The sequence below is a fragment of the Falco naumanni genome, chromosome 4, assembly GCF_017639655.2.
Source record: "Falco naumanni isolate bFalNau1 chromosome 4, bFalNau1.pat, whole genome shotgun sequence".
NCBI classification, from domain to species: Eukaryota; Metazoa; Chordata; class Aves; order Falconiformes; family Falconidae; genus Falco; species Falco naumanni.
The window spans coordinates 14,676,432-14,702,205 of NC_054057.1; the positions used below are offsets into that span (position 1 = coordinate 14,676,432).

Genomic DNA, 25,774 nt, shown 5'->3' on the forward strand with positions numbered 1-25,774 from the left:
AGCGCTGTCTTGCGTTATCCGACAGTTTCATTGTCCTTTCAATCCATTCTGCGAGGGTCCTTCACGCTGGGCAGCACAAAGCCTCTGTGCTGGCTCCCAGATATTCCTGCGTTGGAGTATTTCATCCCGTAACAAAGCCAACAGCCCTTCCTAAGCACGGTGCGGAGGAGGTAATGGGGAATACTTTGGGTGCTCCATTACAGGAGGATGCACAGCAAGGAGCCTGGTGGAAAGCAAGGTGACTCCTAAGTGCAGGAGAGCCGTCTGAAGAGCCTGCGACCTGTCCTGTAGACGCTGTGGCTGGTCATTGCTCTCCATCTCCCTTTTCCTCCCCATCTGCTGTCTCACGGTGGCTTGCAGTGCTCTGGGGTAGCAGATCCTTTCCTTGCGATGGGCTGCATGGGCTCAGAGGGGGCTTTGCTGGGGGCTTTAGCTGTTGACAGCATCAGCTGTGGCAGCAGTGATGATTAGGGTGCCCTGAGCTTTGTTGTAGCCTGGGCAATGGTCCTGTAGAAACCCCTGTGTTGGCAGCAGTTATTTAATGGTGAGGTTTATAAACAAGCTGCTCCTAGGGCTGGAGTAACTAGCGCGATGGTTTTAATGATGTCTGAAGGTAGCTCATGAACACTGCCTCAGAGAAACACTTAAAAATGACTGTCACTGCCCTGTGTTTTGCTCTAGTTCTGGAAATACGAGCGTGGGGACTGATAGGTGGCCTTTGTCAGAGACCCAGCACACTTTGTAGGTGATGCCATTAGCTTCCTGACAGCAAAACAGCTCAGAGCAGCGCTCCTGACTCTGACCAAGGTAGCTCTGTGGGAGGTGCAGCCAAAAGCATATGGTGGGGAGGGCTGGATCCAGCCGCAGGGGACTCCTCTCGCTTTCCAGAGATCGTTAGCCTGGTGAAGTGACTCCCTTCTCCGGTGGTGAAGTGGTACCAGCAGACCTTTGCGCGCTGTTTGAAAACCCAGAATATGCTGGTGATGGTGAGGCAGTTGGGTATGGTGATAGTAGCAGGAGCAAAAGAACTGCTCAGAGGATCGATGTGGAGGTACAATGACACTCTTCTGAGTGAAGAGCTCGGCTTTCGTTGCTTGCTTGTATTTTCAGTGAAAAAGCAGCAGGACCTGTCTCTTTTAGAAGAGGTGAGAGCCAGGCATAGTTTTCTGACAAACTGGGCATATTAATTTAAACTTGCTTTCCCTGTTACCCAAATATTCTGAACCGGACTGTCATGCAGTCCTAAAAAGGTTTAAAATCCAAATTCAGCGAGGAGAGAGTTACAGGGATAGAGGGAGAATATTACGGTGAGGACGAAAGGCAGCAGAGTGCTGTTTTGTTTCTCTTCAGTCTAATCCATCTGGCTACCAGCTTCCTAATATTTAGAGCAGTAATCGATGGAGGAAGGTACTGGCTGTTGAATGCTAGGAACGCATTCTTCATAAAACCTGAAATTTGTTTTGAAATCTTGTTCAAGGGTTTGCTTAATATTCGGGAAGATATTTTAGCTCTTCTGTAAATTCCCTCTCCTCCTGCACAACAGGCCCCACAGAGGATGACCCAGTGCTGGGTTTCTTACTTTCAGATAGTTAAAAGTTACCGTGATGTGCTAAGATACCGGTGGCCATAGCCATGCAGGTGGATGCCGGAATAAAACACGGTGGTGTTCCTGCTGTCTCAGAGAGCATCGTTCAGGAGTGCACAGCCCAAAGCATCTGCTCTACTGCTGTATAAGAAGCCTCTCTTTTAATTTCAAGTTCAGGTGTTGCTTTGTTCAGGTTTCAGAGTGAGCTGTGTCCTGCTGTCTCTGGGAAATACGTCAAAAGCATGTAAGAATGAGAGAGCTGACAGCCTGTAATAAGATCATCGTGTTGTGTAAGTAACGATAGAGCAGGTACGTCTGGATTCAGTAAATGTGCTTTCATGGCAGCAAAGTGTCCCAAAGCACAGACCCACGGACATCACCCCATCAAGTGAAATACCTAGGGCTACATTGCTGGTACAGTACAGAGATTGTTTTGTGGTTGGGTTGTTTTTCTTTTCCTCCAGACTTATATATTAAACAACCAAGAGTCTTAAATAAATGTCGCATCTAATTTGGCACCCAGTCCATGAAGCCTGCAGCTGCCCTGGGCCAACCCTGACAGCTCTGCTCTGTGCCAGTTTATCTGCCTGGCAGAAAGACCTGCTGCTCCCTCCTGACTCGCTGGCATCCGCACACTCTCGTCTGTACCGGGAGGTTTGTGGGTTTACACAGTCAGCACGATGCCAGATCCTTCTCTCTGTGGTAGAAGGTGCTCCGGCAAAGCCCTCCAGCCTTCAGAAGTGTCCTCGGTGCCTGCAGCCGGGAGTGTAAGTGCTCTCCAGGAGAGCAGCAGTAGGGGATGCTTAGCAAAGCGTGTAGAAGCAGGCAGTGCATGTGCTTTCTCCCTCGTGGGCCTTGGAGGCAGCATTTTTCTGTGCTGGAGGCTTTATTCACGTCTTTGTTTAGTCGCTTCTGATGGTTTTACCTTCCAAGCCTTTGTCCAGTTGCTTTGTGGATTTATAGTGACGAGCGTCTGTAGGCACCTATGGCAGTACGTGCCAAAGGAAGGAATATTCCTTGGAAAAGTAATAGTAGTACTTTTCTCTAATTTTGACTAATACCATTTCAGGCCCTCGGGTTCCTGTTTTACAACAAATTGTGACAACTTTTTCCTCGTTCACTTTTTCCCAGGCCATTCATACTTCTACAAACCTACCTATCTCCTATGTGGTTTCTAGGTTGAGGAATCCTGTTCAGTCTTCGTATAGAAGCTGCTCTGTACTTCGGAGAAGGGCAGAAAGAACGATTAAATTTCAAAGGCTTCAGCTTGGTTTTTAAGATCAGAACTACACCCATTATTTCAAGACCCACCTGGCCATGGGTTTAGACAGCGAGATCATGATAGTTTTCGTGGAGTTCATGTTGCAGTAGTTAGTTATCTTGTAGAGCATTTTTCATGTCATGTTTCCATGAAGCTGAGTTGTACATGCTCAAAGCACTGTGCATGTCTCCCATTTCTTGGGTCCTGCTTCCTCTGCTTGCCAACGTACGCCGAGGATTCAGCGGAGGGGGAAGGCAGTGCTTGTAAAGCACGCCTGCCTCTGTAACGCTTCTGAACCTCGGTTATTTTTCTACGCTGAGTTGTCTGTTATAGAAAGCAGGCTGTCCAGTCATGGAGACGTTGCTGTTTCTCTTGCAACATAACTCATCTCTGGCCACGAATCCCTCCCGCTCCTCCTGGGCTCCCTTAAGAGCAGAGAGGTTGAGGTTATACAGGCACGAAGGCCGAACTCTCCATGTGTGGAGGTGAGGGAATGGCTGCAGAGATCTGTTTGAAGGGTGATTCATTCCCAACCTCCCTCCAAGAGAGGGGCTCTCTTTCTCCTGGCACGGCTGTGATTCGCCGCATTGTGTCCGGCTTAGGGTTTAAGGAGTCCGTGTAGGACACTGCCAGCTCTCCCCTGTGCTGTTGTGTGGCAGCCTTGGAAAGGCAGGTCCATCCCCTGGCTGCCTTGCTGTAACCCGTGCAGCGAGGAGAAGGCTCTGCCTCGGCAGGGGGATGCTCTCCAGGGATGGCCGGGTCGCTGCCCTTCTCAGCTGGGGCTGGCTCTGAGGCTTTAAACACGCTCCACAGAAGTGCCATTTTGATGGAGAATGTCTCGTGTTTGTGGTTTGCTTCTCACCTGGAAACCCTCACCTGCAACAGGCAGAGTAGGCTCGGTGCTCCGGTTTGAGATTGGTTGACTACCAGGAGTTGCTTGGTTGGGAAGAATGAAGGTTTGGAAGCTCTGGCAGTGAGGGACACTTTGGTGGGGGTCTCTTCTGGAGGGTGAAGTGCTGGCAGGTGCTCCAGCAAGACTCCAGGCGTTAATCGGCTGCTGTGCGCAGCCAGGGGCTCTCTCCTCTTTGGTCTGAGGTGAAAAGCAAAGGTGTGCTTGCTCAGGTTGTGGGACAGCTTGGGAATACTTGGTGCAGGCTTGCACGCTCGGGCATAGGCACCGACAGGCTCCAGGCAGAAGAAATGGGCTTGCAGGGCTGTGATGGGCCGGTTGGCGTGGGTCGTGCCCCACCAGTCTCGTTCCGACCTGTCTGCGCAGACACACAGCAAGTGAGGGTGCTGCTGCTCCAACACGGTGAAGTTCTCATCTGCGTCCCATCCTGCCGGGGGCTGTCACTTTGCTTGCCTCCCTCTTCTGCCTGCATGCCCCAGGCACCTTCGCTTGTTGGCAACAAGGGATCAGGAGAGACACAACCCCGGTGGTATGCTTGCAGGAGACTCTGGGCGAGCCGTGACCGAGGTGCGACTGCTGAGAGTCACCTGAACGACTCAGATGCAGAATTCCCTGTGACCCGAGTGGGATGGCAACCCAAAGGCCACCTGGGCACATCTGAAAAAGTCCCCCTGTAGACAGGGTCACCTTGGGGTTAAATCTTTACAAGCCCACCCAGAAATAAGGTGCTTAAGGTGGTGTCCAGGACATCCTCGTGCTGTACACATGCAGCTATCAGGATGTGATAAAGGTACTGATCTGTGGAACTGCTAATACAGCTAAAGGCTGTGACACTTCTGTTCCCTGTGGCTTCCTCCGTTCCTTGTACTCCCATCAGCAAGGGCGATGAGCAAAGTCTCCCTTTTGCTTTGTTCCAGGTGAAGATATTCACACAAGCCTTCATGGAGCCGCTGAAGATGTCAACATCAGGCTAGACAGGAACTCCTTGACAGCTGGGAAGACCTACATCACGCTGTCAAACCACAGATCCGTGGTCATCCACAATCGGAGTAAAGTCATAGCCCACTCCAGTGGAAGGCTTTTGTTAGTCAAGAAGAGGAGGATCAGGAGAAGCTGAGGTTCACTGGGAAGATTCATTTCAGTAAGACATGCTGCCCAAGGGTAAAACTAACGTACGGCCTCAGAGGGATGTTGGTGCTTTTTTGAATGGCATAGGACAAGTAAACCATCCACGACACCAGGGTGTCCCCCCCTGGGCTTCAGGGTAATGGAGCTCAGTGCTTCCCATTCCGGTTCCATCCATGTTCCAGCTGATGTTTTGGGGAGGAAAGGTTGCATTTCCTCGGAGAGCAAATTCCCATCTGTGGGAGCCCTAAGTCAGTGAGGCCAGGTCCCTGGGCTCGCAGAGGGTCTGTGAGGCTGAGGAAGGTGTCGGCACTCCTTACCTGGGACGGCGTTGAGCGGTAGCACCTAACAGCTGCAGGCAGCGTACCTGCTGTGATATTCACTGCAGTTTCTTCCCCTCCAGCTTTGATAAGATGGCCGCCTTCTTCAGCCTTCCTGTCCAGTAGTGCACAGGGCAGGGTGCTTTGCTGGCCCCGAACGTCGAGGCCATCCGGCTGTAGGATGCTGAATTGCCTTGCGCTGTCCCGGCTTCCAGCACAACGAGGTATCCCTGCCCCTTCTCCGGGGCTGGGGAGAGTTCGGAGGTGGAGGGTTCTGCGGGGAAGGCAGGGCAGCACAGGACTTGGAAGTGCCTTTGGGCATCAGCACCTGTGTCTTCGTGGTGCTGAGAGGTGGGGCAGGCTCTCCAAAGGGTGTCTCTGAAGCTTTGAAATTCCATTTGGGGCAGCAGGGAAACACTTCTAGCCCAAGGGGATGCACTGGAAATGACACTTAAAAGCTGGGGTGATTTAGGGAGTCCTCGTGTGACTTCTCAGAGTTGAATGGCTGTAGGTGTATAGGAGTTAGTCTGAACCCAGAGCTGGTCAGGAAACTGCCTTCAACTGGAGCACTTTTTAAGGGCTTCTGAGCAAATAAAGTTCAGTGTAATTAGGTCAGAAATGCCTTGAAGGCCAAAACTAGTTTTCCACTGTTCTCTGTTTTCAATTGCACGGTGTGTGACTTCTGTGCAAGATTAGTGTGTTAACAGAAAAAGTCTCATGACCTTCTCTTAATACATCCCTGCGCCATTCTTTTAGCATCTCTTCCCACCTGCGTATCTTAGATGGGACCCTGAGTGATCCTCTTTCCCCTCAGAGGCAACCAGGTTTCCCCACAGTTAACTTCAACCCATTTTTTTTTTCCAATGGCACTTGATCTTATGCCAGCTCGTGGTCTATACTCTGAGCAGAGTGCTTTGTTCTTCCTTACTTGCAGTCTTAGGGGTGGTCATAGCTCCGAGGCCACTGTCCTGCTGTAACAGAAGCTTTTGAGATCTCAGAGCAGAGAGGACCTTTCCAATGGGAGGAGGCAGTTCAGCACCCTGCGCTTGGCTGTCACCCCAAAAGACCTGGATCATCACAAGGTCTACCCAGGGGTTTGCTCTGTCTCCCTCCTGCAGGACTTTCTGGGATTCAACAATGGAATTATTGTCTGTTGATGAAGGCTTAGGTGAGGGTTGCTCATCTTGGTGCCTGGAAGCCCTCCTCATGCACAACGCTGTAGGTCAGCCGTGGAAAAACATTTCTCATGACACTCCACTGGGAGCGAGCCAAAGAAAGTATTTTTGGCACTGGTGACAGCATTTGCCCGAGGCTCTGTCTGCGTGCTGCTAGTAATGTCCATGGCTGTGTTTCCTTTCTAAATGTATTGGAATTTAGCTGGGTGGTGATTGCGGTCCTGTTTATACCACGTTGCCCTGATGTGCCGTGTATGGAGCCTTCCCCTCATCCCCCTCGAGTAGTCACCTGCTGGTCCTTGGTGGCCAGGGGACTGGAGCGTGAAGGGGGCACATCCACGTGCCAGCTGGGAAGCAAGTGCTCTGCAGCAGTGCTCCTTTCTCACCTCTCGGTTGCGAGCAGCTTTAAACACTAGAATGATTGCTGCTACAACTACCGAGTAAGGGAGAGGTGACCTGTGTCAAAGCTCTGTGGAGAAGGCCAAAAAGAGAAAAATGTTGAAGTGGTTCAAGGCTGGATGTAAGGGTTTGGATTCAGAGATGCTGGTCCTGCCTTTGTTATTGGGTGATGCTAGGCAAAGTCCCTTCACCTCTCGGGGCCTCTGTCTTCATGCATATAAACCCGTTAATTTCACTGAAGTGATGCAACGCCTGAAAGTCCGTGAGTTTGCTTATCAAATGCTCTGGGATCCTCTGCTGGATGGCAGTGTAGGCAACGGAGCAGATCTAGTTTGCTTATCCCTGCCAGTCCAAAAGGGAAGGTAAAAAAGAGTGGTGCTGGTAACCTGCAGCTGAAGCCCAGCTGCTCTCCCCTTGCCAGCGAAGTGCTGCAGTGTGTGCTCCTTCATCTTCATCCATCTCCCCCGAGCACCTCTATGGGAGGAAAAGCCATCTGAGGGTGTTGGTGGGTTGTCCATTAGTCGTGGCAGTAGCTTTGAGGCAGGAGGCTCTCCTGAGGGCTGCTAGCTTTCAAAAACCTCCTCTTAGCTCGTGAGTGTGGCGTAAAACTACCTGCCATGCCAGCGAACAAGTGATAACCTGATCTGCTTGGGACCCCGTGGCGTGGGGTCAGCCCCTTGCTGAGCTGCTCCTGCTGTTCCTCCCCCAGTGCATTGCTGCTCCTGCGCTTACGCGACAGTCTCTGCAAATATGTTGTTTATTAAATGATCTGCTTGGTTTGTGTCTATGGCTGCAGGTGCTGTCGCAGGCTGCAGAAGCAGGAGGGGAATGAGAGGAATTCTTTTCTCAAGCAGCGTGCAATGGACCCCACGCTCCAAGAACGCCTTTCCCTTCTCTCCCGTGCCTTCCAGAACCAGAGGGCAAAGGTGCGAGAAGACCCTATGCTTTTCTCCAGTGATATTTTTGCCATTGAGCCGGTGGTAAGTGATAGCTGAGAACCTCTCTTCCTCCTCCTCCTCCTCCTCCTCCCTGAATGAGGTCACTTGGCAGATACCCGCATCAGCATCTTGATGTGCCGAGAGGGAAGACATGAGGTTTCTAGTGAGGCTGGGAGAGGTTGTTGCAAAAAGCGTTTCTAAACAGTGAGCTCCTGGCGGGCGGCGAGAGCCTGCCTAAAGCTGAGCTCTGCTGCAAGGGCTGTAAATTAAGGGCACTTCATAAGTGTCCTTACATGTTCAGGGGTACTGATTATTATATATAAGGGCAGGCCTTACACGTAGCGTATGGGGATTAACCATGGGCATTAGTTCACATATTGAGGAATGAAAAGGTCCTCTATGGAAAGGAGGCCAAGTTCAGCCCAAGTTTAATCACGGAAAGACCAATCCCTTCTTATAATCTGGATTTATACTATGTGTGACTCTCCCTCCCAGCATCGCCTGTGAGCCTGCACGCAAGGCTGGCAGCTTTAAACGGGCTTTTTGAGTTTCATTGCAGACTTGGAGAAAACTTTTTGCTTTTGTGTTTGCGCAATCAAAACCTCATGTCCTTCAATGAAACAGAGCCCTGACTCTGAGTATTTGCGTGGTCTGAGATGAAGAATGCCTGCTGCCTGAGCAATGCAAAATCCCTTCTCATCTTGTTGCAAACCCTAGAATAATCCGAGCCTCTACTTTCTTTTATAGTAGGTGAAACTATTTTTTTTTTTTTTTAAGGAAGGGCATCTTATTCTCTTCTTGGTTACTCCTATAGCCCGAATGAGGCTGAGAGCCCCCCGTGTCAGCACAGCTGCAGTTTCACACCACTGCAGCTGAGAGCAGCATGATGGGACCAAGAGCCTGTGTCAGAGCAGCAGGGGTATTGCAGAGAGATCACCTGAGCTGTGCCAGCTGGTTTTGGAGCATGTCCCAGGGCTCCTGCTTCATTACAACTGGGCTAGGTCTCCATAACGAGCTTAACCTGCTCTTGGGCTCCTGAAGTGCATTAGGGTGAGGTCCAGCAGCCTGGCTGCCCGCTGAGTCCTGGTGCTCCGTGTGGTGCTGTACGGACCCAGAGTGTAGCCTGGCCTCAAGTCTTGAGTGGAAACCTTTCCTAAATGGCTGTGTTGATGTTACAGTTTGCTTAGGACTGGGTGTAAGTGGGATACTACAGGAGTCGTTCCCCTCCTGTCCTGTTCAGCATTATCAATCTTTAGATTTCCATTAATTCCATGATTTATGGAACAATGGGTTTCACATTCATAGTTTTGCTGATGTCTGTCTTCCCCCCTGGCGTACGGGTGTCTTCACATCAAATGTTAGTTTTTTTTCCTATCAAATGTAAAATCTAAAAATCCACTGCTGCTGACTTCCACAACCTTCTCCCCGGTGAGAGTCCCGTAACTTCTAGCGTGGACAGAGACCCTTCTTGCAGCGCCGTGTAAATCTGCTGGAGGGGCCCCACCAGAGCTGGGACCTTGCTGCCTCGGACCTCCTGGCCAAAAGCGGCGGCTGCTCTTCCCACCTATCACCTGTGGTGCCTGGGAGCACCCTACAGAAAGAATCAAACCCTTGGAACAAGTGGCTGGAGGTTTCCAGAGGTTAGGAGGCCGCTGGAGGGACGATAGCCTTGGAAAGGCTCTCTGGGCAGGGTGGCTTTGCAGGGTTTGTGCAGCAGCTTTGCTGTGTAAGCGGGCTGTTAGCTGCCAGGTGTTGCTCTCAGTGGAAGCTGCAGCAGGCTATTTCAGCCTGTATAAGGTTAACTTGCTGATGAAAATAATAAGAAAAAAGAGGAGGAGTGGTTTTGGAGTCAGCCTGTGACCATGAACATTTTGAGGAGCTGTCCAGAGGGAGGGGAAACAGGATCTGCATCTATTTACGGTTGGTCTCCTTATTGAGATCACTTCTGTAGTGGTGAGTCATGGTGTGCCGTCCCCTCGGGTATCACGTTGCCGTATGCTGTAGCAAAGCCAGGGCGCAACAGCAGGAGTTTTTGTGCTGGATCATCATACATCCACCGTCTGTATTTTATGCCACCTGCCAGCTGCAGCCTGCCTGAGGCTGACATTAAGCCAGAAGTGTTGCAATTTCGTGTTCACAGCACTGCATAGTTGCATTTCTGTCCTGGCAAGCATCCACGGTAGTTTTCCATGATCTGACTCAACTGCCATCTTATGGAGAATATGCTAACCGCGGCAGACCGCTGGCTCCTGCCGTGTCCTAGGGCTGGTACGCCTATGTAGCAGTAGCCCCAAGGGTGAGTAGTGAAGTGTATCCTTTTAACCAGCAATTCTTTCTTCCCCATGGGGTAGCAGGAATGTGAGGAACCTTTCCAACAGCCTATTTTCATTTCCCAGGAGAAATAGGTCACAATATTTTCCAGTGTTACGGTCTGACATACAGCAGTAATGAAGGGAGAAATGACAAAGGTTTCCAAAAACAGTCATGGCCTTCACAATTTTTTTTTAGCCACAGAATAGTAGAATAACGTGTAACTGATGATTTCTTCTTGCCCTCTCCCTTTGAGTCAAACAGTCTGGCGTGAGCTTCACTGACAATACAGGGAAGCTGATAGTGGACATACTGCCTGAAGTTTCTGTCCAAATACGTTGAATCCTGGAGAATGGTGATTTCATGTCAGAAGCTCAAGAGGTTTGAGTCTATTAACTGCTGGTGCAGGTTTTCTTGGGAGCGAGGATATGAGTGCAAGGCTCCATCAATAATGCTGCGTTAGGATTGTTGCAGAGAGCTGTGCGGATGCATGTGAATGGATGGGTTGTGTTGCTCGTCCGTAGGCTTGTTTCCTCTGATGCCTTAGAGCAGTCTCCTCTGACTGTGCCTTGGGATCCAGCAGCACCCTGGATGTAGGGAGATATGTCCCTTACCAGGATCTTATTGCACCACTGACTGGCTTCCTGGAGCATGGCAGGACATCTGGTGAATTATACAGCGTACAGAGAGATCCCAGCAACACTGCAGCAATCACCGTGGTCTCGGTGGTGTTGGGCAAATCATCCCGCTGGGGCCTCGGCCGCTGGGAATAAGACCTGCCGGGACCCATCGCCACTCCCTCGCTGTTTGAAGATTTACGCTTGCAGGGTTCTCCCAGGTTCTTGCTGAAGCTGGATTTTGGTGCTGCGGAAGTTCACCATTTTGGTGTTCGGTTTGGGTTATTTTGAGCCAGGATCACATTCTAGTGTCAGAGAAATGCCACGTGGGCACTGACCCAGCTCCAGTTCTGCTTCTGACAGCAGCGGTGATGCAGGAACGGGAGGAGGCCAGGGCAACTAGGGCTTTGTGTCATGGGCGATGTCTCATACCCCCTGTGGAGACCCGCAGGCAGCCGGAGCAGATTGCAAAGCCCTGATATTCCTCTTCTGCCAGTTGTTGCCTGCAAGCAGAGGGAGGCTTGGACAGTGAGCCCTGGCCGGGGTAGCCAGCTCTGACGGGACCTTGCCTTTGTTTGTGAGCTGGTTTACAGATCTCTTCTGCAATGATGAAGGCAGGCTTGGTTTTCTTTCTTTCTATCTTTGTTATTAAGAATGGAAAAATCCATTTGACTTGCTAAATCTCTTCTGATCTGAGAAAACGTGTTCACATGGCTGTAGTGACACAGGGATATAAGGGAAGGTTTGGAGGGAAACCGTATCTTTTCTTTAGGTCAGCTGGCACTTCTGAAGAGATCCTTGATATGCTGAAGCCAGCCAGTGTAGTTCCTTTATTATAGCCCTAATTAAAAAAAAAAAAAATAAATGCAAGCCTTTACCAGGTGCTAGTAAAGGTAAGGGACTTAATTTTTTTCACAGCTGCTTCCAAAGTCTTACACATTTTGTAAGTGTTGTTTGCTCCTTGCTCATCATTGATGCTCTAAATAAAGGCTTACAGGGCTGTGGTTGAAAACAAGAAATGTAACGTTTGAAGATAAATGGTTTGTTGTCTCCTGTCTTAGGAGGGAGAGGTCTGGCCAAATTCTTCAGTTGAAATTTATGTGATCTTCAAACCCCGAGAAGCCAGAGTGTATCAACAGTCTACTGCGACATCTCAGGTACAGCTCCTTTCTCCTCCTCCTGCTACCCACAGCAAAGGCGAGGCACAAATACTCTTCCAGCCCAGTTGGTTCCCACGGAATTTCTAGTCAGGGCCGGTGGTCAGCAGGGCAGTGCCAGCACCTTCCTGCTGTCCCTGTGGCTCCCAGCTGGTCTGTGCAGAGCCAGGGCTTAGCGCGCCTGGCTCCGACCGCTGATCCCAGAGCAGCCAAAGCAGTAAGCTTTCATACCATGCATTCGTTGTGCTGCAAGGTGTTTGTAAAGGCAGAGAGGTACACAGCAGAAGAGCTTTGGTGGACGGGCACTAAGCCCCTACAGACCTCCAGGATGAGCCTTTATTACGTGGATGCACCACTGGGCTCCTGAGGCGGTAGGAGCTGAGTGAATCGTGCTCCCTGCCCCTGGGTCACCTCCCGCTCTCCAGGCACTGCCAGACCGTAGGTGGCTGAGCCCTGCTGAGCGCAGGGTGTCTGTGAAAGTGCCACACGTGTGCTGCTGTCCCTGCGTGGGAATCGTCACCTCATGGCTCAAGTCTATGCTTCATCTGGGTCGCGTGTTACAGGGCTCGCTGTCCTCAGCAGGGTGAGCACCCTCCCCAGAAGTCAGAGTGTGAGCAGTCTGCTAGACAAGCTTTATGCTCCTCCCGACTTACAGAAGTGCTGTCAGGTCTTTTTCTGGGAGCGGTTATCACTGACCCACCGAGTTATGCTGCCTTTGCCCTTACAGAGGTGATGGCCTTGCTGTGCTGGCACGGGGCAGGGAATGCTTGCAGCAAGCTCCGTGGTTCAGGTTACCTTGTCCTTCCTCTCCGTCCGTGTGGTGCTGCTTGAGGTGTTTTTCAAGAGTGGGAGGTCCCTGTCAGATTTCCATCCAGGGAACACTCTGGGTTTCCCCATCTAAGAGGAAGGAGGTGCGAGGCCCGTGGTCCCCAGCAGCCAGGCTCCCGTTCTGGAGGGTGCTGAGATCACTAACCCAGCTGCTTCGAGCCATTCCTTACTGCTCCAAGCTGACAGATACAAAGGCCGTGAAACAGCTTTTTATTTATACGGTAATTGCGCGGGGTTTACTTGGCAAATGCCACCTACAGTAATTAACCAGGGCTCGTGTTAACAAACCACCTTCCTGGCCGCCAGCTGCAGCTGTTAGAGCTGTGGAAGGAAAGGATTGATTTAAAAAGTTGCTCCCAAGGGAATCCTGGCTTCAGCGCTGTGCTCCTGGCACTGGGATTTTTGCTCTGGTGGTGGGGCTGTCGATCAGTTTGCTGCAGGGATCTCCAGGGGTTGTGCCTGGAGAGCTTTTGTTGTTGTTGTGGCAGAGAAATAGGAAAATTACTTACATGCAACCTGGGAGTTACAGGAAACAGAGCTGGGCAAGCGATCGGTGTTTAGAAAGAGGAGCCTGCTCTGGAAAAACCCTCGTGGTCCCTCAGGAGATCTGAACTCTTCCATGGGCCCCTTGGGAGAGGACCTCAAGGAGGTCACCTACCCCCCATCCCTCACAAAACAGAGCTGAGCCGCTGTATCGTCAGGGTGGAAACTGTCCCAGGGTGCAAAAAGAGTTTAAAGAAGAAACCAGTGATCTTTAACTAGGGAGTCATTAATTTTGCTTCTTGACGACTCTGAGCAGTGTGACTGCCTTCCTCGTGCATTTGCATGCCAGTCACAGATCCCTTTGGAGGACGATTTGCAGACAGCGTGTGCCCCTTGCAGGGAATATTTAGAAGCTTTGCCCTAGTGCAGCACTGTGAAATGTGCAGTTGGATCTCAAGCCCCACGGGGAAGTGGCTGGCCTCCATGTGTTTTTCTGCAGTTGCCTCCATAAATTGCTTAGCCGAACGCTTCTGGATCAGGTGATTTACAGAACTCATCAGCACTGTGCAACTTGAAAAGCCAGCAGTTAAGAAGTGGTTTGAAATTTGTTTTGTTTAAGTTCAAAATGAACTTTCTTAGTTATTCATGCAAATAAAGCCATGGCTCTTGAGTGCTGGAAGGAAGCACATGGTGGGGGGGCTCAGTCACCTAAAATTCTTTTTTTGTTGTTTTTTTCTGGATATGGGTTATGTACTGGGTTACATCCGATTTCTTCCAAAACCCATTTCTAAGCCACTTTTGCAGGGAGAGGCAAAATCCTAAGTGCTGATCACTCCTTCACCTTGCCGTGTCCTACATCGTGTAAAACTGGATCTCTGTGTTGATGTGGTTGGATGAGAATCACGTTCAAAACCAACCTCAAAACCTGGGGACGTTCTGTGGGCAAAAAAATGAGTGCCAGAAAGCAGCAGAAGTTAGGGACCTGGGACCAGTTCTGTGCTGTTGGGCCACCCACTCCCCTATTTCTTTGAATGCCGAGTTGTAATCCCTCCATGATGTGCCAAGGTGTTAACCCGACTGAGATCCGAATTCTCACTCCACAGAACCAGGTGTGGCTTTGGGACTGAGGACAAGGAGGCTGCGGCCCCTCCATGCCCTGGTCCATGTGCTCTGGGACATGCTGTGGTGGGAGCATCACACGGTCCCAGCCCGGGGTACCCAGGCCTTGGGCAGCGGCTGGGTGCTCCTGGAAGCCCCAGCTGCTAGCGAGGAGCAGGACATACTCTCTTTTTTCTTTCTTTTTCTCTCGGCTGTCCTGAATGGTCTGTATTTTACTCTGCTCCTCCTCCTTTCAGGAGAGCACTCTCTGAGGTTCACCTGGAAGGAGAGAGTGTAAAACTCCCAGGGTTTCCTAAAGTTCCAGCATCAGTGTAGGGGCAGAAGAAAGGATAGCTTCCGCAGACCTTCCAGGAGAGGCTGAGGGCCTGCTGCAGAAGGGAAAGAATGGCCACTGATTTTCTTTGATGATAGTGGCCATGGGACATGCCTCACCCATGATTATGGACAAAACTTGTCCCTTGGAAATCTTTGTCGTTTCCTAAGAGCTCTGATGGTTTAGAACATCAAGTTTTTAATGAAAATTAAGCCACACGTGATGCAAGATGGAAAAATCTTCTGAAAAGCGAGCACCCAGTAGTGCCTCTTTTCGTGTGTCTGTGCAATAGAAGTACACAGCCCTCTGATGCGTGCCTGAGCTGTGAAGTGTAACTCATCTCTGCTGTCAGCTGGGCTTCGGCTGGATCCACTTAAAACCCACTGAATTCAGCAAAAGCTCCCTAGCTCTTCCTTTCTGGCTTTGGACGTGATCAAACATCCCCGTGCCACGGTTGCAAGCCCAAAGTCAGGGATCACTGAAAAGGCTGTTCCAGGAGGGTTTTTTCCAGGTTGTGATCTAGTCACACGTGGGCTGCTCTTTGCAATAAGAAGTGGTTTGGACATTCTGGAATGACTAAGCAGCAGACTTTTATAAAAAAAGAAATCAACTTTCAGTCCCTAAGCTTTAGTTAATGGTGGGTGTCACACAAAAGGAGCTCAAAGGGTAGAGGCATAGTTTTGCACAAAAGCCACAGTGACGGTTGTGTACAGCTTCTGGGGCTTTCTTCTGCTCCTTGTGCTACTCGCTTTCCGTACAAGAGTAGAATGGGACGGCAGGGTGACCTAAGCCAAACTCTGAGCTAGAATTCAGGCACTTTAGGCTGCTCCAGTGGTTCAGGAAAGCCTTCAGACTGAAAGATCCTGCACTATGCCATCTTAGCAGACTTAAGGAAGAAAATGAGCATCTTGGAGTTCAGCTGTAAGCCTTGTGGTCTCAGTTGCCTTTGCAGCAAGGGATATGTGTGTTAGCAGTACACTTAGAGCTTATCTGGTTTCAGTAGCGAGGAGGCTGGTTTTCCGTAACTGCTCAGTATGCTTCAGGTGGGGTGTCTTTACAAAGCTGAGCTCTTGGTTTGATGGTGGGAACAGGTGAGTGCTGCTCTCTGGAGACCGTAAAGCCCTGTCTTAACAAGGCGCTGCTGCAGGCGGTGAGCCCTGGAGCGCCCCGGTACGGAGCCCTACGTTAGGCACAGGTGGTGGCTGAGATGCTCTGCCTGCTTGAGGCAGCGCTCGGGTGCGCACGTCGCTGTCAGCAGGCTGCTGGGGTATCGCTGTCAGCAGGCTGCTTTGCCTTGCTTGGGCTCATACTTCTCAGCTCCTGTGCGGTCGTCTCCGGTTGCAGCGATACAGACAGCCGGTTTTTCTCTCCGGTTCTGTTTTGTGAGCTTTGTGCGTTCTCTGAATGGATTTCAAAGCTCGTTTAAGTGCATGGGAAGGAATTCAGAAATCATGTTTTATATGCAGCATCACTTTCTCAGGGTGCAAACTGGTTGCTAAGTTACAAACCAGCCCAAGGGCTCTGTCAGAAGTTAGAAACCAGCTGCAAAGTTGATCTGCTGAGGGAAGAGAAGGGTCCTGTATCTTCTCGCGGAGCATCTAGTGCTGGTGCTGCCCAGCCCCGAGTCAGGGACTGGCTCTGAGGCTGCCTGGAAAATCCAGGCGAACCGAAGGAATTCTGTACTGACATGGCAACCTCTCCCCAGGCCGTGAGACCAGGCTGCCCCTGCGCATCAAAGGGAGCGGCATAGGGCCCCAGCTCCGCGTCAGCTTTGACCAGCTGGACATCGGGAAGGTTTCTGTTGGATCAGCCCACAGCTACGAGGTGAGCAGTGGGGTTTGCTGGGGTTGGGGTGGATCCTGATGGCCCCTGGCAGCAGTGAGCTTTGTGGACCTGCTGGATTTCTGGCAACACAGGCAGTTATGTGCATGCATTATTTGATGTAAGTTAAATGTGGGAGTTTTTGCAGAATCTGGATAGTTTTGATGGGGTCTGAAAGGTGCGTATGTTGTCCACAAAGCCCCAATCCCTGCGTTTTGGCAACCTCCCTTTGAGATCAGCTGGGAGGCTTCATGCAGAAAATCCAGCCCTTGACACATGAAAGCAACACCGGGTCAAAAAGGTCAGTATCCAGAGGCTTTTGTTTCAGCCCTGGTACCCTGGCGGTTAAAAAGCGGCTGGAACAAACGTGTTGTGTTCCGACTCGAGTCCGTTGCAAACACTTTTCAGTGAAGCGCATCCTGCTGGTTCCTGGTGCCGGAGGGAAGCCGGGCAGCCTCCCCGCGCAGAGCTGCCCGCGCAGGCACTGGGAGCGCTGTCCCTGCTGACCAGCCTCCTGCCACCCTTCAGACCTGGTGCCCCTCTGGCTCTATGAACAGAGCAGGGCAGTTCTGGAAATGAAGCAAGGAGCTTTCTGCGTATTTGCCTCCCTCCGCCGATGGTGGCAAGTTTTCTCAAAAAAAAAAAGATACAGCAACTGGAGGAGGTAGAAAATGAGGCAATACATCATGCCAGACACTTTCAAAAGCTTGACTGTTGCAGGGAAGGACACGTTCAGGTGTTTTCTTGCCAAAATATTGTGCACTGTATGCATTTTTTAATGCTGATTCTTTATTGATTCTATATATATCAATGTATTGGTTTCATTACTGGAGAAAATGCGAATAAGTAGATGATACTCTAAGTGCTGTATTAAGTAGCCAGACTGGAAGTAAACCTCAGTGTAGGATCCCTAAGTGCAATTTGTATTTAAGGTGTAAAACATATGAGTAGTTTCCAAGTTACCAGTGCAGAATTTGAATACAGGAATGTTTTCAACAGCAGCTGCAAAATTAAAAAAATAAGGGCTGTACCTCTGCTTCTGTCTCAGTTTTTCTGACAGGTTTTGCGAGGACAAAAGTTAGGGAAAATAACTGCCAAGCAGGTAGATAAGTCCACAGAAATGGCAGGATTTCACCTGCAGCCTTCGGAAACTGTAGAGCTTTGCTTTGGGTAGGTTTAGTGACCACCAGTGTGCTGATACTCACAGGCAGGTGTGGGCATTTCTTGCTGAATCTCAGCAAATGCTGCAGGATTGTGTAGCTTGTTGGAACAGTAAATAGTGGTAAATGAGTAGATGATGGCTGTGAATATTTATGAAAGAGATTCTTTAGAACAGGTGGAGCTGCTATGCACCTCACTCTCATCCTTTCTTGACATGTCCGGTTGAGCAAAGACAAAGAGACTCTCAGATTAAAGAAAAGAATAAAATGCGCCTCACTGACGTACCCTAGCAGAGTCGGGGAGTGCTGCTGAAGCTGGTTATAGGGCTGTCCCGAGGTATTTTCTACATCCAGTAAACTTGCTGGCTGTAATGGGAGCTGAATGTGTTTTGCCCTTGGCAGGACTGGGCTCATTTGGAGCGGGAGCAGTTAGGTGACGATTCGCTAGTAATGCTGCGACCGCCCTTTGCTGCTCTTTGGGGCAGGTCTGCATCGCCTTGGTGTTGCTGAGCACATCCTCAGCCCTGCAAGTCCAAGCGGACTGCTCTGTGCCAGTGGAATAAACCCAGAGTGACTCTGTTTATGTGAAGTTATCGCTGTTTTGCATGCAAAAACCCAAAGGCAGAAACTGTGCTGTTGTGTTTTCTTTGGCCTCAGCCAAGCAGCAGCACACAGCATCTTCTGCCTTTTGTAGATGTTTAATTAGAAAACAAATCAGCCTTCTGTAAGGAAAGAAGATTCCTCATGTATTTCGATTTTGTTTTCTTGCTGCTGCAGGTGATCCTGTTTAACAAAGGAGTCATCGATGCCCCCTTCAAGTTGGTCCCTCCAGCGACCGCTCTGGGCTCCTGCTTCTCCTTTCTCCCCCAGGAGGGCATCGTTTTACCAGATGGCCTCCAAGTCATCCAGATCTCCTTCAGTTCCACCGCCCTGGGGCAGTTCACAGAAGGATTCCGGTTCAGTGTGGATGGGTCCCCTGAGCCCGTGACCTTGACCGTCAGGTGAGGAGGGTTACAGGAGCCTGGGGGGTGCCTCCACAGTAATTCCCACTGCAGACTCCTCTCCTCGAGATGGCATCTGCCTCCTTGCTTTCTGTCTTGCCTTTGTTCCAAGGATCCCTGTCCAGCCCTTATCTCTCATTCTCCAGCCCCACAACTCAAGCTGTTTGTTTCAAATGCTTTTGAGATGCCCACCCACCGGGGCAAGCTGAGCCTCCCTCTTCGGGGGGGTTGTGCACTGGATTTAGTTCTCCAGGGAGGGAAAAACTCCCAGTTCTTTTGAGCGGAGGTGAGCTGGCTGGTGGGACACGGGGCTGCAGAGGAAGGAACAGCGGTGGGAGTGCAGGTGGTTCCTCTCCTACCTTGTGCTCCTTCCTGCTCTGCGAGGACCCCGATCTCCCTTCAGAAGCACTATTGGAAGATGTGGCTGTTGCCATAAAGACTGCCCTCTTCCCCCGTTCTCTTGCAAGCTGTGCTGTTACCGGCTGTAGCGCACAGGGCTCTGGGCTGGCTCCTTGGCCGAGCCTTCTGGGCAGTCCTTCAGGTCTGACTTCCTTGAGCACAGCTCCTGTGTGCTCAGCAGAAACGGCAGTTATTTCCCCCCTCGCTGCAAGGCTCACCCTTGGCAGTTTCCCAGTGTGAGACCCAGGTGTGGCTGGTTTGGAGGCAGTTTTCTATCATCTTTTGGCAAGTGCTGTTATGGAAAGCATGTCTGCTCCCTTTGCTCCATCCAGAGTAGGATGCTGGGGCTCGGGAGGTTAAGTCTGATTACGTGAGGTCCTTGGAGAGGGAACCTCATTGTCAGAAGGGATTTGCTACCTAACTTGTTCTCAGGAACTGATTCAGCTCCAGGAATCGAGAATTAGCATGGGATTGAAACTCCTGAAAGTCAGATTTTGAGTGCTTTTTGATTGTGCGGTCAGAAGATGCCCAAACCATAGGTGATCACTCTTTACTTGGAAACAGACCTGATGAGGTCCTGAACGCTTGTTCTTTTGCTCTTTAGAAAGGGATGCTGGAACTGGGACACCACAGGTGAGTGCAGGTCCCTCCTGCGGGAGGCTGGGGTCTGTTCATGTGTACGAGAGACCCGGTGGCAGTCCTGTGAATAAAACTAGGAGGCACGGGTCACTGTGGTCCTTGATCTCTATTTGTTTTTTTCACCAAGAGGCAGAGCTGGCATTGATTGGCATCAACCATGAAATTAATGAATGTTGTGCAGCTTCAAGTGTTGATTTCAGTGGATGTTGGTGAGTTTTGGAGTTTGGAACCTCTCTGAATTTAGGGATGGGCGAGCTGGTGTGGTGGCTTCAGGACACTCATGTTCGGTGGTGCAAATAGTCTTGCTCTTGGATGTGTCAGCCGGTGCACTGGTGACAAGCTGATACTTTCCTCCAAGATTCAGCCATCCACTGTGTAGAACTTGTGCTGCGTTTCTCAGTAGATGTCTGGGGCTCCTGTGGATTCGTGCCTCAAAATCCTGCACGCATAATGGTAGTGTTGAATAAGGTCTGAGGAAGATGTCCATATAGCCCATGGAAAGGCCAGTTCCAGCAAAGAGATACCAAAGCAGGGAACCTGTGGCTGAGAGGGCTAGTTACAATGAACCTGCTTCTGCATGGACAGCTCTGCCCGTCACATGACAGATGGGGAAACTGAGGCACAGAGCCACCACTTGTTCAGGGTCCTTCACTGGGCCAGCAGCAACCTGGGGGTGTACCCTGCCTGCCCTGGTGCCCTGAGCCACCTCAGCAGCTGCCACCTGCTGACCACGTTGCTTTGGCTGCCTCCTGTGCACAGGGATGCTGTGCCGAGCGCAGGGGTGACGGGTTGATCTGAAGCCCACTGTGCTGCTGAGACCAGCTTCTATCCATCCTGGTGGTAACGAAAGCTGAACGCTTTGCAGTCCTTTTTAACCAAGCCAGTTCCTCCTCTGCCTTTGTCCTTACAGGGGCTGTGTCATCGGACCGACTTTCCCTTTCAATGTACCCTCCCTCCACTTTGGCGACGTCTCCTTTGGTGAGTGTGGCCTGGGCTTGGACCGCCGGTGGGGAGGTCTGTGCCTTGCTGAAATGAAGCGCTTTGGGAGCGTCTGTCGCTTGTGTTCCTCCACAGCAGCCTTCAGGGTGTTAGAACCAGTGCTGTCGCTTGCTCAGGTGGTATTTTCCTGCCGTGAGATCAAACAGGACCAAAGGAATAGAAAGTCAGTATTTTTCTGGTGCCCTCAGAGCCTGCTCAGCCCCTACCTCCCAATCCTTGGCGGCAGAATGGTGGTGAAAGCCCTTGTCCCAGAAGGGCCCAGGGGATGGGGCTGCAGGAGAGAGAGTTGGAGCCACACGCTAGCCTGTGGCTGCTCAGGGTGAACGTTCCTGTTGCAAGGCGAGGACACCACTTACCACTTGACCTTTAGTGTGAGCTGTTAATTTGTGCTGTGAGGGCTCCTCGTTATCACCTGCCCAGTAATAAGCCCAGGCAGTAGCTCGGCATTGGATTGGGCAGTGATGTCTCCAGAGATGTGGGCTCCTTCTCCTTCCCCAGCAGAAGCACTGCTCCACTGACGGAGCCGGTGGCTGAGCACCCAGAGCATCTCCACCGAAACACAGATTCTGATTCTCCATCTCGCATCTCAGAGAAAAGGCTTTGTACTGAGGTGATCTAAAGTTTACATGTGAAATCAATTGTGGATTGATTGAAGGGCCATGATCATTCTGTGCCCAGGATGCCTCTGTGGTTTCATGCTGTTTGTGGACTTTCTAGGAAATCTCAATACTTTCCCTGAGCCACTTGCCCCTCTCCCTGCATCACCACTCGGCCACGTCTCTGCTTCCTTTTGAGTAAATAAACCCACAAGAAACGCACCGGCAGAAATGCGGTTGTGTAATGGGAGATTCATCCTACTTAATCTGATTTCATTAACAAGGCCTTTTCAGCTGAAGGCAGCTATTGTATTTTCGCTTCTTGTCACTGTGCTGCTGGCTGTTGTCTGCATCTGGTGACTTCGGTCCCATTTGGGGCTGTGCAGTGGGTCAGTCGGTGCATGTCCTTTCTGTGCCCCACCCCCGCCTCCCTGCCGGAGTAATTGCTGGCGGTGGGCAATGGTCACTGCTGCTGGGCACAGAGAAACTATCTGCGGTGTCTGCAGGTGGTTTTCCTCCCTGTCTTTATTCAAATAGCACTCGGTAAGCAGGGCATGGGAGGTGTCTTCTTCTGGCAGAGCTGGTGTTCGCTCCAGACCAAGCTGCGGGCTGGTGTCCTGCCTCTGCAGAACAGCCACCCCCTCACCCAGTGTGGTTGTACCACTGGTTTTCCATTGTGGAAAGCAAGTGTCAGAGCTAAAGTGATGTCAGGCTTTGTGGGCAGTAATCAAAGGCAGTGTGGATGTGATGTCCCCGTTTGTTAGGTAAGGTGAGACACAGTTCCTGCTCATTTCTAAGGGAGCATCAGGTTTGCCTGCAGTGAGGTGGGCTGAGTTGTCATGTGCTCAGTCTGGTTGCCCCAAAACAGGAGATGCCTTAAGGGTCCTGCCTAGAGAAACTGCATTAGAGTGCAATGCATCATGTTGTAGCGCCCAGTTTCATCCTTTCTTTTCCTTACATGACAATGCCCTACTTTCATATATTGAAAGCTGGGGGAATGTTCATGGAGTTAATGGGGGATTTTACAGACTGAATTTTCAGAATAAATGCTCTGTCTGGGTGCACACTGATCAGTGAGAAAGAGTTGGGGCTGGTTTGGGGGCAGGTGAGAGGGCTCCTCACAGGTAGAGACAGCTCTTCAGCACCAACGGCACTGCCCATTGCCAAGGAAGCAAGCTGTGCCATCCATGGAAAAAGCAACTCCAGTCACAACTCACTCCTCCCTGAGCTTCTCCATTACCTCTCATTCACACTGAAAAGAGATAAACAACAAGCACCAGTCTATCCTAACAGGAGAGTCACACCAGGAATCACGGGATAACTGGGGACTTAACTGATATTTGTCTCACCTTCCCAGGCTTTCCTCGCACCCTGCCATGTCAGCTCACTAACACCTCCTTGGTTCCCATGACTTTCAACCTTCGCATCACTGGCGATGGCTCAGGACAGCGCAGCGTCACCAGTTTTGCTCAGATATCAGACAACACTTGCCCGTCCTGGAGAAAGGGAGCCCAACATCACATCAAGCCAACTGAATTCACCATAATGCCCTGCAAGGGGACCATCCGCTCCCAAGGAACCCTGGATATCCAGGTATGGCACGAGCCCGGCCAAACGTGCTTCAACAGGTGGAGCTGAAGCTTCACTGGTGCGCAGGAGGGCTGTAGTGCTGCTGGCTTTGGGCATAACGCAAGTAAGAGATCGGTGTTCGTGCTAGGTTTTTTGTGAGCTGGGGTACTCTGGGGCGGAGCACCGTTTTGTTTCCAAAGTTGTAAGCCAAGGATCATGTACCCTCTGATCAAGCACAGAAGCCATGCGTGTGTGTCTGAGCTGCTTAGAGCGATTTGATTTAAAGTGGGCCAAGGAAGGATGGGGACAGAAGGTGACTGTTAAAAGAAAGATGTCATTGCATAAAGCAGTTTGCTATTCTTCCCGCTCTTATCTTTCCTCTCGTGTTGAGCAGAATGGTTGCATCCACTGCAGCGGGGACTGGAAAAGCTCCAGCAGCCGTGAGCTGCACAGCTGCTGCTGGGCCATGTTTTGCCCTCAGCTTCCCACTGTAAAGCTGGACTCATTCTGTGAAAGTCAACAGATTTCCTCTGGATTTGTGCTGTTGTAGTCGAGAGTAAAAATTGGTCCCAGTGGCAAGTAGAACATTAATTGTGCTTTAATTTAGCTTACATATGCCCTAGTATGCAAGGCGTACTTAATAAATCGGATATCGCCAGAAGAGTTTTGTTACTCGGAAAGACAGTGGTCTACACGTGGACCAGCAGAAGAAGTAAGGCAAAATATCGCTCCCTTTCCTGACCGTGGGTGAGAGCCAGAGGACACCACGCGTGGCTGATGGCTTCTGGCAGTGATGAAGTATTTGAGGCTCTTCTCCTCTACCAGGTCACCCTGTGTTCCAACATGGTGAGGCGATACGAGCTGGCGCTGGTGGTGGACGTGGGTGGTGTTGGCCAGGAGGTGTTGGCGCTGCCTCTCACAGCCAGGTACCGGCGCTTTCCTTGCAGCTGGCCACCTTTCCCCGCGTACCCATGCCCAGCGCGCTGCCTGGCGTGGGGTGTCCTGGCTTCAGCTCCAAATGAGAAATGTTGCCTAATGAGCTAGTTCTGCCCAGCTTGCTGTGAGCACAGCCGTGCTTTGAAAGCAGCCCATGTTGAGAGGCACCTCTGCTCAGTGCTCAGGGCCATGCCTCTCTCTTTTTTTTAATTTTATTTTATTTTTAAGGGAACAGTGATTATATTCATTATTGGCCTGTTGTCTGGGACTTGAGGAGTAATGAATCTCCAAAGGACTGCCCCTGCTTCTCCCTGCAAGCGGTGGGCTTGTGCTGGGTTGGCCCAAAATGCAGCATTTGTTTGGAAGGCGGCGAGCAGCCTGCTGAAAGCTGGGGTCTGGCTCAGTTAGTGCAGGCGTGTGCAAATGGGAAAGGGTCTTACGGCAGGAGTGGTGAGGGGAAACTAGTCCTTGGTGTGGCAGGTGAGCTCAGGTTTCTCTGGTTCTCTTGAGCATGAACGTTCCCAGACTTAAGCCAAAAGCTGCAGCCACGTTCAATGCCGTTGTGCCGCAGCGGGTGCCAGTTTAATGACAAGAGGGACGCAGTTCGCTGGTGCTGTTCCCTCTCCCCGGCAGAGTCACCCACTGGGTGCCTGGGCTGCAATTTTGTAAAACGAGTGGGAATGGGAAGAGTCAGCGTGTGGGCTGGTGGGTGGAGGACCCAGGCAGCTGCAGGAGCTGGGAGAGGCTGGTCACCCACTGCGAGAGGCAGGCGGTGCTGGTGCCCTCCATCGCGGGGGCAAGCGGCTGAGGTTTCAGGCAGGGCGAGAGCGGTACGGGAGAGGAGGGAGCTGCTTTTACTGAGATGCTGGAGTCTTGTTTTCCTTGAGCTTTGTGGAGCGCTGGTCCTCAGCGGGAAGGCTCCCGCAGAGCTCGTGCCTTGCTGGGACTGTGGGAGGGTCCTTGCCGGCCTCCTGGGGCAAAGGAGGGGCAGAGCTTGATGAGAGAGCACTGGGGCAGGGCACTGGGCAGCCTCTGCCACGGCAGTCTGGGGCTGCCCCTCCTTTCCAAGAGGCTGATGAGTAAGAAGAAGTTAGAGGTGATTGATTGCCGTAGAGGTAGGAAATGTCTATCTGGCAGAGACAAATGCGTTGTGTCTGTTTCATGCTGTTTGGGGAGTAAACAACTTCTACATTCTCTCAGTGTCTATAATTCCCTTTGGTCATCTCTTCACCCAGATGTATCGTTCCTCCGCTGCACGTGCTCAGCCCTGTTCTGAGATTTGGACGGTGCTGTCTGAAGTTCCCTTACGAGTGGATGCTGACCCTTGTGAACGATAGCGATCTTCCAGGCTGCTGTGGAGTCCTTTCTCAGGTTTGGCGTCGTGTTCGCCTCCTGCCCTCAAACGTCGTTATCGAGGGGTTTATTAGGAAAAAAGCGGGGTTTGGATAAGACCTTGCTGTTTTTATTCAAACCTAAAGTTTTGGAGAGAACGGGAAGCTACCTGAATATGAACTTCAGAAGCGGTTTGAACTCTTCAGGAAGCAGTTTCGGTTCTAGTCTTTGGGGTGCTTTCATGCAGGAGAACTTTGAGGGTTGTGAAAAGCTGCTGCAAGGAGGCCACCAGCACCGGAGTGGGTGTTTGTGAGTGCAGCAGCTTTTGGACCCTGCGAGGATGCTAATTAGGCCCATATAAATCTTGCACCTTGCGTTGCGCCTTTCTGCTTTCTCCTAGGGATTTTTAAAAAGGTGGGTGAATTGCCGTTGTGGTAGATGTTAAGGAGCTTGAAGTTTCCTCAGAGGTCACTCTGAAGTTGTCTTTGATTCTGTCCCTTATAGGAGCACAAGGAAGATGCTGCTGTGTGGTACTCCAGCCCTGTGCCATGTGGGATTATCCAGCCTCACAGCTCGGTGGAGATGCCGTTTATGCTGGAAGCCCAGGCGATAGGAAGGCAGGACACTATGGCTAGTGTCTCAGTGTTTGGGAATGAAAGATCCCCGCTGGTGAGTGCTAGGCGAGATGCGTGCCTTTGTGTGACTCATCTTGGTGGGCATAAAGTGTTACAGGGGTTCTGCCAGGGAGAAGGAGAACGTCATAATATGTGGCTGGTGCGGAC

The 25,774-nt window shown here is 51.1% G+C and overlaps 1 pseudogene; it reads left to right on the forward strand.

Moving 5' to 3' along the window:
• Window positions 1-1,835: 1,835 nt before the first annotated feature.
• Window positions 1,836-25,109, forward strand: LOC121088016 (annotated as a pseudogene).
• Window positions 25,110-25,774: the final 665 nt, after the last annotated feature.